The following is an 8745-nucleotide window of genomic DNA, read 5'->3' on the forward strand; positions in this document are numbered from 1 at the left end:
AGGCCACACAGTAAGTAGGGGAACTCCAATAAAAACCCACGAAGTCTGACCCCAGGGTGTGCTCTTTTTATCACTTTGTAGCACTTCTGCCCTTAGTTGGAAACAGATAGACAATATCAACAAATGATTATAATCAGACTTAAGATGGCAGTATGCAAAGGATGTAGATTTGAAAAATAAAAGGTTGGTACAAACAAATAACCTTGTCATAGACACAAAGTCAGTACCATATAGGTGAGCATGCACATGATGCTGCCTGCCACCTCTGGGCAAACCAATTTAACACTAAAGAAAGTTAGCACTATCACCAGCTTCCAAGGAAGAGGGTTTTCAACAAGAAAATTACTTCAAGGTGGGGAGGAGAAACAGACTTAAGTGACCAATGAGCTGCAAAAGAAATTAACAGGAAGATGTTTTTAGAGTTCAAAAAAGTGAAATGTCTTTAAGAATATTTCTTAAGTTCAAAAGAATGTAAATTTTTTGTACCCTCAGTGTGTTTAGTTTCTCTATACTTAGATCCTGTCAACACATGTACAGGCAGGTCAGTTTTAGCTGATGGTCCATAACAGGTAACTCAAATTAAGATCATTATTGTAGTGATTATTTATTGCTATGTAATAAACCACCTCAAAACTTAGTGGTGTAAAATAATCATTTTATAATTCTTACAAATATTAGGGATGAAGAATTTGGTCTGGACTCAGCTGAGTACTTCTTCTGCTGGACTCTCCTGGGTCAACCATATGACAATATTTATCCAATAGCTCAGCTGGGGCTGGGTGGTCTAAGACGGCCTCATTCATATGTGTGGCACTTGGTGCTCTCTGTTAGCTGAGCCTCTCTCTTAGCGTGGTTTCTCATCCTCAAGGTGGCCAGCCTGGTCTTTTTTCATATGTGTCCCAAGAGTTCCCAGGAGTAAAAGAGGACAATTCCTATGCACAAGGGCTTTTTAAGATTCTGTTTGTATCTCATGTACTAATGTTTCAACGGCCAAAGCAAGTCACTTGGTCAAGTGTCAGTGTGGAAAGAACCATAAAAAGACACAGATACTGGGAGGCATGATTCACTAGGGACAATTACTTTAACAATATACCAGAGCTGTTATTCAGAATTTAGCCAGACACATCCAGCCGGCTGGCACAATCGTCTGCTTATTCTCCCATGTTGTTTGGGTTCCTCTTGAAAACTATTCAAATGTCTTCCAAAAACAATGCCTGGAGGAAATTTCAAGAGGGAGAAAACCCTGAGTCTCTCATCAGGTGTATCCTTGGCCTGTTTCTGCCACCAAATGCCAACAAAAGCAAAAGGAACCCTTAAAAGCATATTGCTAAATGAAAGGAGCCAATTTGAGAAGGCTACATACTGTATGGTTCCAACTACATGACATTCTAGAAAAGGCAAATCTATAGAGACAGATAAAAAATCAAGGACCGCAGAGTCAGTGGTCTCTGTGTGATGGCCACCTCAGTGTTGTGCTGTCTGCAGTGCTGCAGAGACAGTGGGACCAGCCACATCCTTCTGAAGGGGATGCCAGTCATGCAGCTGGACATATGACATATGGGAACAGATGTTGTCATTGTAAAAAATGACAGAAGAATATATGGAATATGAGATTGTTTAGCCAGTCCACTTTTACATAAAAACAAAAGCTGCTATGAATTCAAGATCCACTTCACAGGAATCTGGGATACTAGTGTTGCTGAGAAAGTTAACTCGAATCAGAGGAGAAAAAAATGGCAGATAACAGGCAGGACTAAATTGCAGCTCCTATTCAGACCGACAGAACAGCATGTGGAGACTCACATCACGAACTTTTGCTTCAAGAGCTACTGCAGGAAAGCTGAGAGAATCCGCAGACCCCTTGAAGGGAGTGGATTGCTCCTGCAGGACCCGGGAGACAGCCGAAATACTGTGAGTGCCCAAAGTGGGAAAGTGGGAAAGGGGGATCTCGATCACACACCCTCACTGAAGAATCTTACGGTCCAGATCACAGGAGAAGGATTTGACCTTACCTGGAGCTGAGATCATTTAGAGAGCCAAGTGAAATACAGGAGTAGAGGAAGCAGGGAGAAGAGTCCTGTGGACTCTTTTAGTCCCCAGAGAAGGCATGTCTGACTTTGTCTCAGAGGAGTCCTTGGGGAGGGCTACCAGAGAAACTGGAAAAATACAAGGAGAAGGAAACCTCCAGCTGAACTTCGTAACAATTCTAACCAAATGCAAAGTATCTTAGACAGAACGCGGGTTGCACAAAAGCTGAGTGAGGCTAGTAACTGCCAGCTTTCTTCCACTTCCCTGGTGACCTGCATGACACAGCAGAGGTGACCATAATCCTCCTGGGAACATAACTCCATTGACCTGGGAACAATACCCCATCCCCTACAGCAGCTGCAACAAGCCCCACCCAAGGAGAATCTGAACTCAGACATGCCTAACCCTGCCCCCAACCGATGGTCTTTCTCTACCCACCCTATTAGCTGAAGACAAAAGTCATATTCTCTTGGGAGTTCTAGGGCCCCACCCACTGCATGATCCTCCCTATACTACGACAACTGAGGCTCTCTTGAAAGTGCTACCTCCTGGCAGGAGGCCAACCAGCACAAAACTAGTGCAATAAGCAACAATAATACAACTAAGGACCCTCACAGAGTCCATTTCACTCCTCTGCCACCTCCACCAGAGCAGGTGCTTCTATCCATGACTGAGAGACTGGAAGATGGTTCACATCACAAGACTCTGTGCTGTGACAGACAATCCCCAGTACCAGCCTGGAACCTGGTAACCACATTGGGTGGCTAGACCCAAAAGAGAAATAACAATAACTACAGTTCAGTGCATAAGAAGCCACATCCCTAGGAAAAGGGGGAGAATACAACATCAAAGGACACTCCATGGGACAAAAGAATCTTAACAGCAGCCTTGAGCTCCAGATCTTCCTTCTAACATAGGCTACCCAAATGAGAAGGAAGCAGAAAAACAATCCTGGTAATATGATAAAGCAAGGCTCTTTACCACACTCAAAAAATCACACTAGCTCACCAGCAATGGATCCAAACCAAGGAGAAATCCCTGATTTGCCAGAAAAAGAATTCAAAAGATTGATTATTAAGCTAATCAAGGAAGCACCAGAGAAAGGTGAAGTCCAATTTAATGAAATCAAAAAACTGATACAAGATATGAGGGGAGAAATCTTCAGTGAAATAGATACAGTAAATAAAAACAATCACAATTTCTGGAAAGCAAGGGCACACTTATAGAAATGGAAAATGCACTGGAAAATCTCAGCAATAGAATCAAACAAGCAGAAGAAAGAACTTCAGAGCTCAAACAAAGACAAAGAAAAAGGAATTTAAAAAACAATGAATAAAGCCTCCAAGAAGTTTGGGATATGTTAAATGACCAAATCTAAGAATAATTGGCATTCCTGAGAAAGAAGAGAAATCTAAAAGTTGGGGAAACATATTTGAGAGGAATAATCAAGGAAAACTTCCCCAGCCTTGCTAGAGATCTAGACATCCAAATACAAGAAGCTCAAATAACTTCTGGGAAATTCATCACAAAAAGATCATCACCTAGGCACATAGCCATCAGGTTATCTAAAGTCAAGATGTAAGAAAGAATATTAAGAATTGTGAGGCAAAAGCACAAGGTAACCTATAAAGGAAAACCCATAAGATTAACAGCAGATTTCTCAGCAAAAACACTACAAGCTAGAAGGGATTGGGGCCCTATCTTCAGCCTCCTTAGAATTTCACATCCAATTTATCAACCAAGAATTTCACATCCAGTAAAACTAAACTTCATAAATGAAGGAAAGATACAGTCTGTTTTAGACAAACAAATTATGAGACAATACACCACTACCAAGCCAGTACTACAAGAACTGGTAAAAGGAGCTCTAAATCTTGAAACAGATTCTCGAAATACACATCAAAACAGAACCTCCTTAAGGCATAAATCTCACAGGACCTATAAAATAACAACACAATAAACTTTGAAAAAAAAAAAAAAACAGGTATTCAGGCAACAAATAGCATGATGAATAGAATAGTACCTCACATCTCAATACTAACATTGAATGTAAATGGCTTAAATGCTCCACTTAAAAGATACAGGATGGCAGAATGGATAAGAATCCACAAACCAAGTATCTGCTGCCTTCAGGAGACTCACCTAACACATAAGGAATCACATAAACTTAAGATAAAAGAGTAGAAAAAGACATTCCACACAAAAGGACACCAAAAGCAAGCAGGAGTAGCTATTCTTATATCACACAAAACAAACTTTAAAGCAATACCAGTTAAAAAAGACAAAGAGAGTCATTATATAATGATAAAAGGCCTTGTCCAACAGGAAACTATCACAGTCCTGCATATACATGCACCTAACACTGGACCTCCCAAATTTATAAAATAATTACTACTACACCTAAGAAATGAGAGAGACAACAACACAGTAATAGTGGGAGACTTCAATACTCCACTGACAGCTCTTGACAGATCATCAAGACAGAAAGTCACCAAGGAAACAATGGATTTAAACCACAACCTAGAATAAATGGACTTAACAGATATATACCAAACGTTCAACCAAAAAACACAAAATATACATTCTATTCATCACTGCATGGAATATTCTCCAAAATAGACCATATAATAGGCCACAAAATAAGTCTCAATGAATTTAAGAAACCTGAAATTATATCACTTGCCCTCTCTGACCACAGTGGAATAAAATTGGAAATTAACTCCAAAAGGAACCCTCAAAACCATGAAAATACATGGAAATTAAATAATCTGCCCCTGAATGATCTTAATAGTGACACAATCTATCAAAATCTATAAAATACAGCAAAGGTGGTGCTAAGAGGAAAGTTCATAACCTTAAAGGCCTACATCAAAAAGTCTGAAAGAGCACAAAAGACAATCTAAGGTCACAACTCAAGGAACTAGAGAAACAAGAACCAACCAAATCCAAGCCCAGCAGAATAAAAGGAAAAGCCTAGATGAGAGAAGAACTAAATGAAATTGAAACAAACAAAAAAAAAATACAAAGGATAAGTGAAATGAAAAGCTGGTTCTTTGAAAACAAAAATAATAATAGACCATTAGCAAGATTAACCAAGAAAAGAAGAGAGAAGAACCAAATAAGCTCAATTAGAAGCAAAGTGGGAGATACTGCAACTGACACCACAGAAATACAAAACGCCATGAAGACTACTATGAACAACTTTATGCACATAAACTATAAAACCTAGAGGAGATGGATAAATTTCTGGAAATATACAATCCTCCTAGCTTAAACCAGAAAAAAGTAGAAACCCTGAACAGATCAATAGCAAGCAGTGAGATTGAAATGATAACAAAACAATTGCCAACAAAAAAAGTCCAGGACCAGATGGATTCACAGCTGCATTCTATCAGACATTCAAAGAAGAATTGGTAACGATCCTATTGACACTATTTCACAAGATAGAGAAAGAATCCTCCCTAAATTATTCTATGAAGGCAGCATCCTTCTAACACCAAAACCAGGAAAGGACATAACAAAAAAAGAAAACCACAGACCAATGTTGCTGATGAATATAGATGCAAAAATCCTTAACAAAATAATAGCTAACTGAATCCAACAGCATATCAAAAAGATAATCCACCATGATCAAATGGGTTTCATACTGGGGATGTAGGGATGGTTTCACATACACAAGTAAGTAAATGTGATACACCACATGAACAGAATTTTTTTAATTCACATAATCATCTCAATAGATGCAGAAAATGCATTTGACAAAATCCAGCATCACTTTATGATTAAAATATTCAGCAAAATCAGCATAGAAGTGAAATATGTTAATGTCATAAAAGTTATCTATGACAAACCCAGAGCCAACATCACACTGAATGAGGAAAAGTTGAAAGCATTCCCTCTGAAAAGTGAAACAAGAGGAGGATGCTCACTCTCACCACTTCTATTCAACACAGTTCTGGAAGTCCTAGCCAGAGCAATCAGACAAGAGAAAGAAATAAAGGGTATCCAAATTGGTAAAAATGAAGCCAAAATGTTGCTCTTTGCTGATGATATGTTTGTATACCCAGAAAACCCTAAAGACCCCTCCAAAAAGCTCCTAGAACTGATAAATGATTTCAGCAAAGTTTCAGGATACAAAATTAATGTACACACATCAGTAGCTCTGCTATACACCAATGGCGACTGACCTGTGAAAGAAATCAAGAACTCAACCCCTTTTACAATAGCTGCAAAAAAATAAAATAAAATACTTAGGAATACCCCTAACAAAGGAGTCAAAAGACCTCTACAAGGAAAACTACAAAACACTGCTGAAAGAAATCACAGACAACACGAACAAATGGAAACACACTCCATGCTCATGAATGGGTAGAATCAATATTGTGAAAATGACCATACTGACAAAAGCAATCTGCAAATTCAGTGCAATCCCCATCAAAATACCACCATCATTCTTCACAGAATTAGAGAAAAAAAAAAACTATTCTAAAATTCATATGGAACCAAAAAACAGCCCGCATAGCGAAAGCAAGACTAAGCAAAAAGAACAAATCTGGAGGCATCACACTACCTGATTTCAAAATATACTATAAAGCTATAGTCACCAAAACAGCTTGGTACTGTTATAAAAATAGGCACATAGCCCAATAGAACAGAATAGAGAACCCAGCAATAAACCCAAATACTTACAGACAACTGATCTTCAACAAAGCAAACAAAAACATAAAGTGGGGAAAGGACACTCTACTCAACAAATCGTACTGGGATAATTGGCAAGCCACATGTAGAAGAATAAAACTAGATCCTCATCTCTCACCTTATACGAAATTTTTGAGCTCAAAATGGATTAAGGACTTAAATCTAAGACCCAAAACCATAAAAACTATAGAACGTTAGACAAACCCTTCTAAACATTGGCTTATGCAAAGACTTCATGACCAAGAACCCAAAAGCAAGTGCAACAAAAACAATGATAAATAGGTGGGACCTAATTAAACTAAAAAGTTTTTGCACAGCAAAATAAACAATCAGCAAAGTAAACAGACAACTCAGCAAGTGGGAGAAAATCTTCACAATCTCTACATTCAACAAAGGACTAATATCCAGAATCTAAAAGGAACTCAAACAAATTAGCAAGAAGGAAATAATCTCATCAAAAAATGGATGTGAATAGACAATTCTCAAAAGTTATACAAATGGCCAAAAAACAAATGAAAAAAAATGTTCAACATCACTAATGATCAGGGAAATGCAAATCCAAACCACAATGCTATACCACCTTACTCCTGCAAGAATGGCCACAAACAAAAAATAATAGATGTTGGCAGGGATGCGGTGAAAAGGGAACACTTTTACACTGCTGGTGGGAATGTAAACTACTACAGCCACTATGGAAAACAGTGTGGAGATTTCTTAAAGAACTAAAAGTAGAACTACCATTCAATCCAGCAATCTCACTACTGGGTATCTACCCAAAGAAAGGAAGTCATTACACAAAAAAAGATACTTGCACACACATGTTTATAGCAGCACAATTTGCAGTAGCAAAAACATGAAACAAGCCCAAATGCCCATCAATCAATGAGTGGATAAAGATATTGTTGTGTATATATACCATGGAATACTATTCAGTGATTAAAAAAATAAATAAAAAAGGAATGAAATAATGGCATTCGCAGCAACCTGAATAGAATTGGAGACCATTATTCTAAGTGAAGTAACTCAGGAATGGAAAACTAGACATTGTATGTTGTCACTTATAAGTGGGAGCTAAGCTATGAGAATGCAAAGGCAAAAGAATGATGTAATGGACTTTGGGGACTCAAGGGAAAGAGTCAGAGGTAGGTGGGGGATAAAAGACTACAAATTGGGTACAGTCTATACTGATATAGATTTTGGTGATGGGTGCACCAAAATCTCACAAATCACCACTACAGGACTTATGAATGTAACCAAACACCACCTGTTCCCAAAAACCTTGGAAATAAAAAAAATAAAATAAAAAATTGTAAAAAAAATAATATAATAAACTTGAATCAGAGACCTCTTGGCCAAGACATACAGTCTGGTGATGGGAAATAAGGAGCCCTGTACCACAATAATAAAGAGAAAAATAGGCTGCTAGCAAACAGCCTTCCACAGAAGGGACATGCGGGGGTATTACATATGACCATGTAGAATATATGCTTGAATGGAAAAATATGCATTGTCCAACATCAAGTGTCAAGGGACACTGTATCCAGTTATTTATGTTGATAAGAATTCAACTGAATTTTCAGTTCAATGAATTTTATCATACTCTTCCACAGGGTTTTGAAAAAAATATTATTTGAACAGCAGACCTTCTGAATATTTTTGCTTTTGAAACTTATTTCTCCACTGTTAAAAATGTTTGCCATTTAATAAAGCTTTATCTGACCTATAGATGAAAATATATTCTTTAAAATATGCTTGTTGGCCAGGCATGGTGGCTTGCACCTGTAATCCCAGTATTTTGGGGAGACTGAGGCAGGCAATTGCTTGGGGCCAGATGTTCAAGACCAGCCTGGGAAACATAGCAAGGCCCTATCTCTACAAAAAAAAATTAAGAAAAAAATGATTTTTAATGCTGTCTAAGGAATCAGTGTCTTCAATAGACCACAGTGAAGTTGGGATTTTAAATACTTATGTTTAGTGGTATGAATGTCAGCATTTGGGGAAGTTTGTTTAATGTTTATT

The 8745-nt window shown here is 38.0% G+C and overlaps 1 pseudogene; it reads left to right on the forward strand.

Moving 5' to 3' along the window:
* The first annotated feature begins 1455 nt into the window (after positions 1 to 1455).
* Positions 1456 to 8376, forward strand: LOC102121269 (SPRY domain-containing protein 7-like; annotated as a pseudogene).
* The last annotated feature ends 369 nt before the right edge of the window (positions 8377 to 8745 follow it).

The sequence above is a fragment of the Macaca fascicularis genome, chromosome X (genome assembly GCF_037993035.2).
Source record: "Macaca fascicularis isolate 582-1 chromosome X, T2T-MFA8v1.1".
NCBI classification, from domain to species: domain Eukaryota; kingdom Metazoa; phylum Chordata; class Mammalia; order Primates; family Cercopithecidae; genus Macaca; species Macaca fascicularis.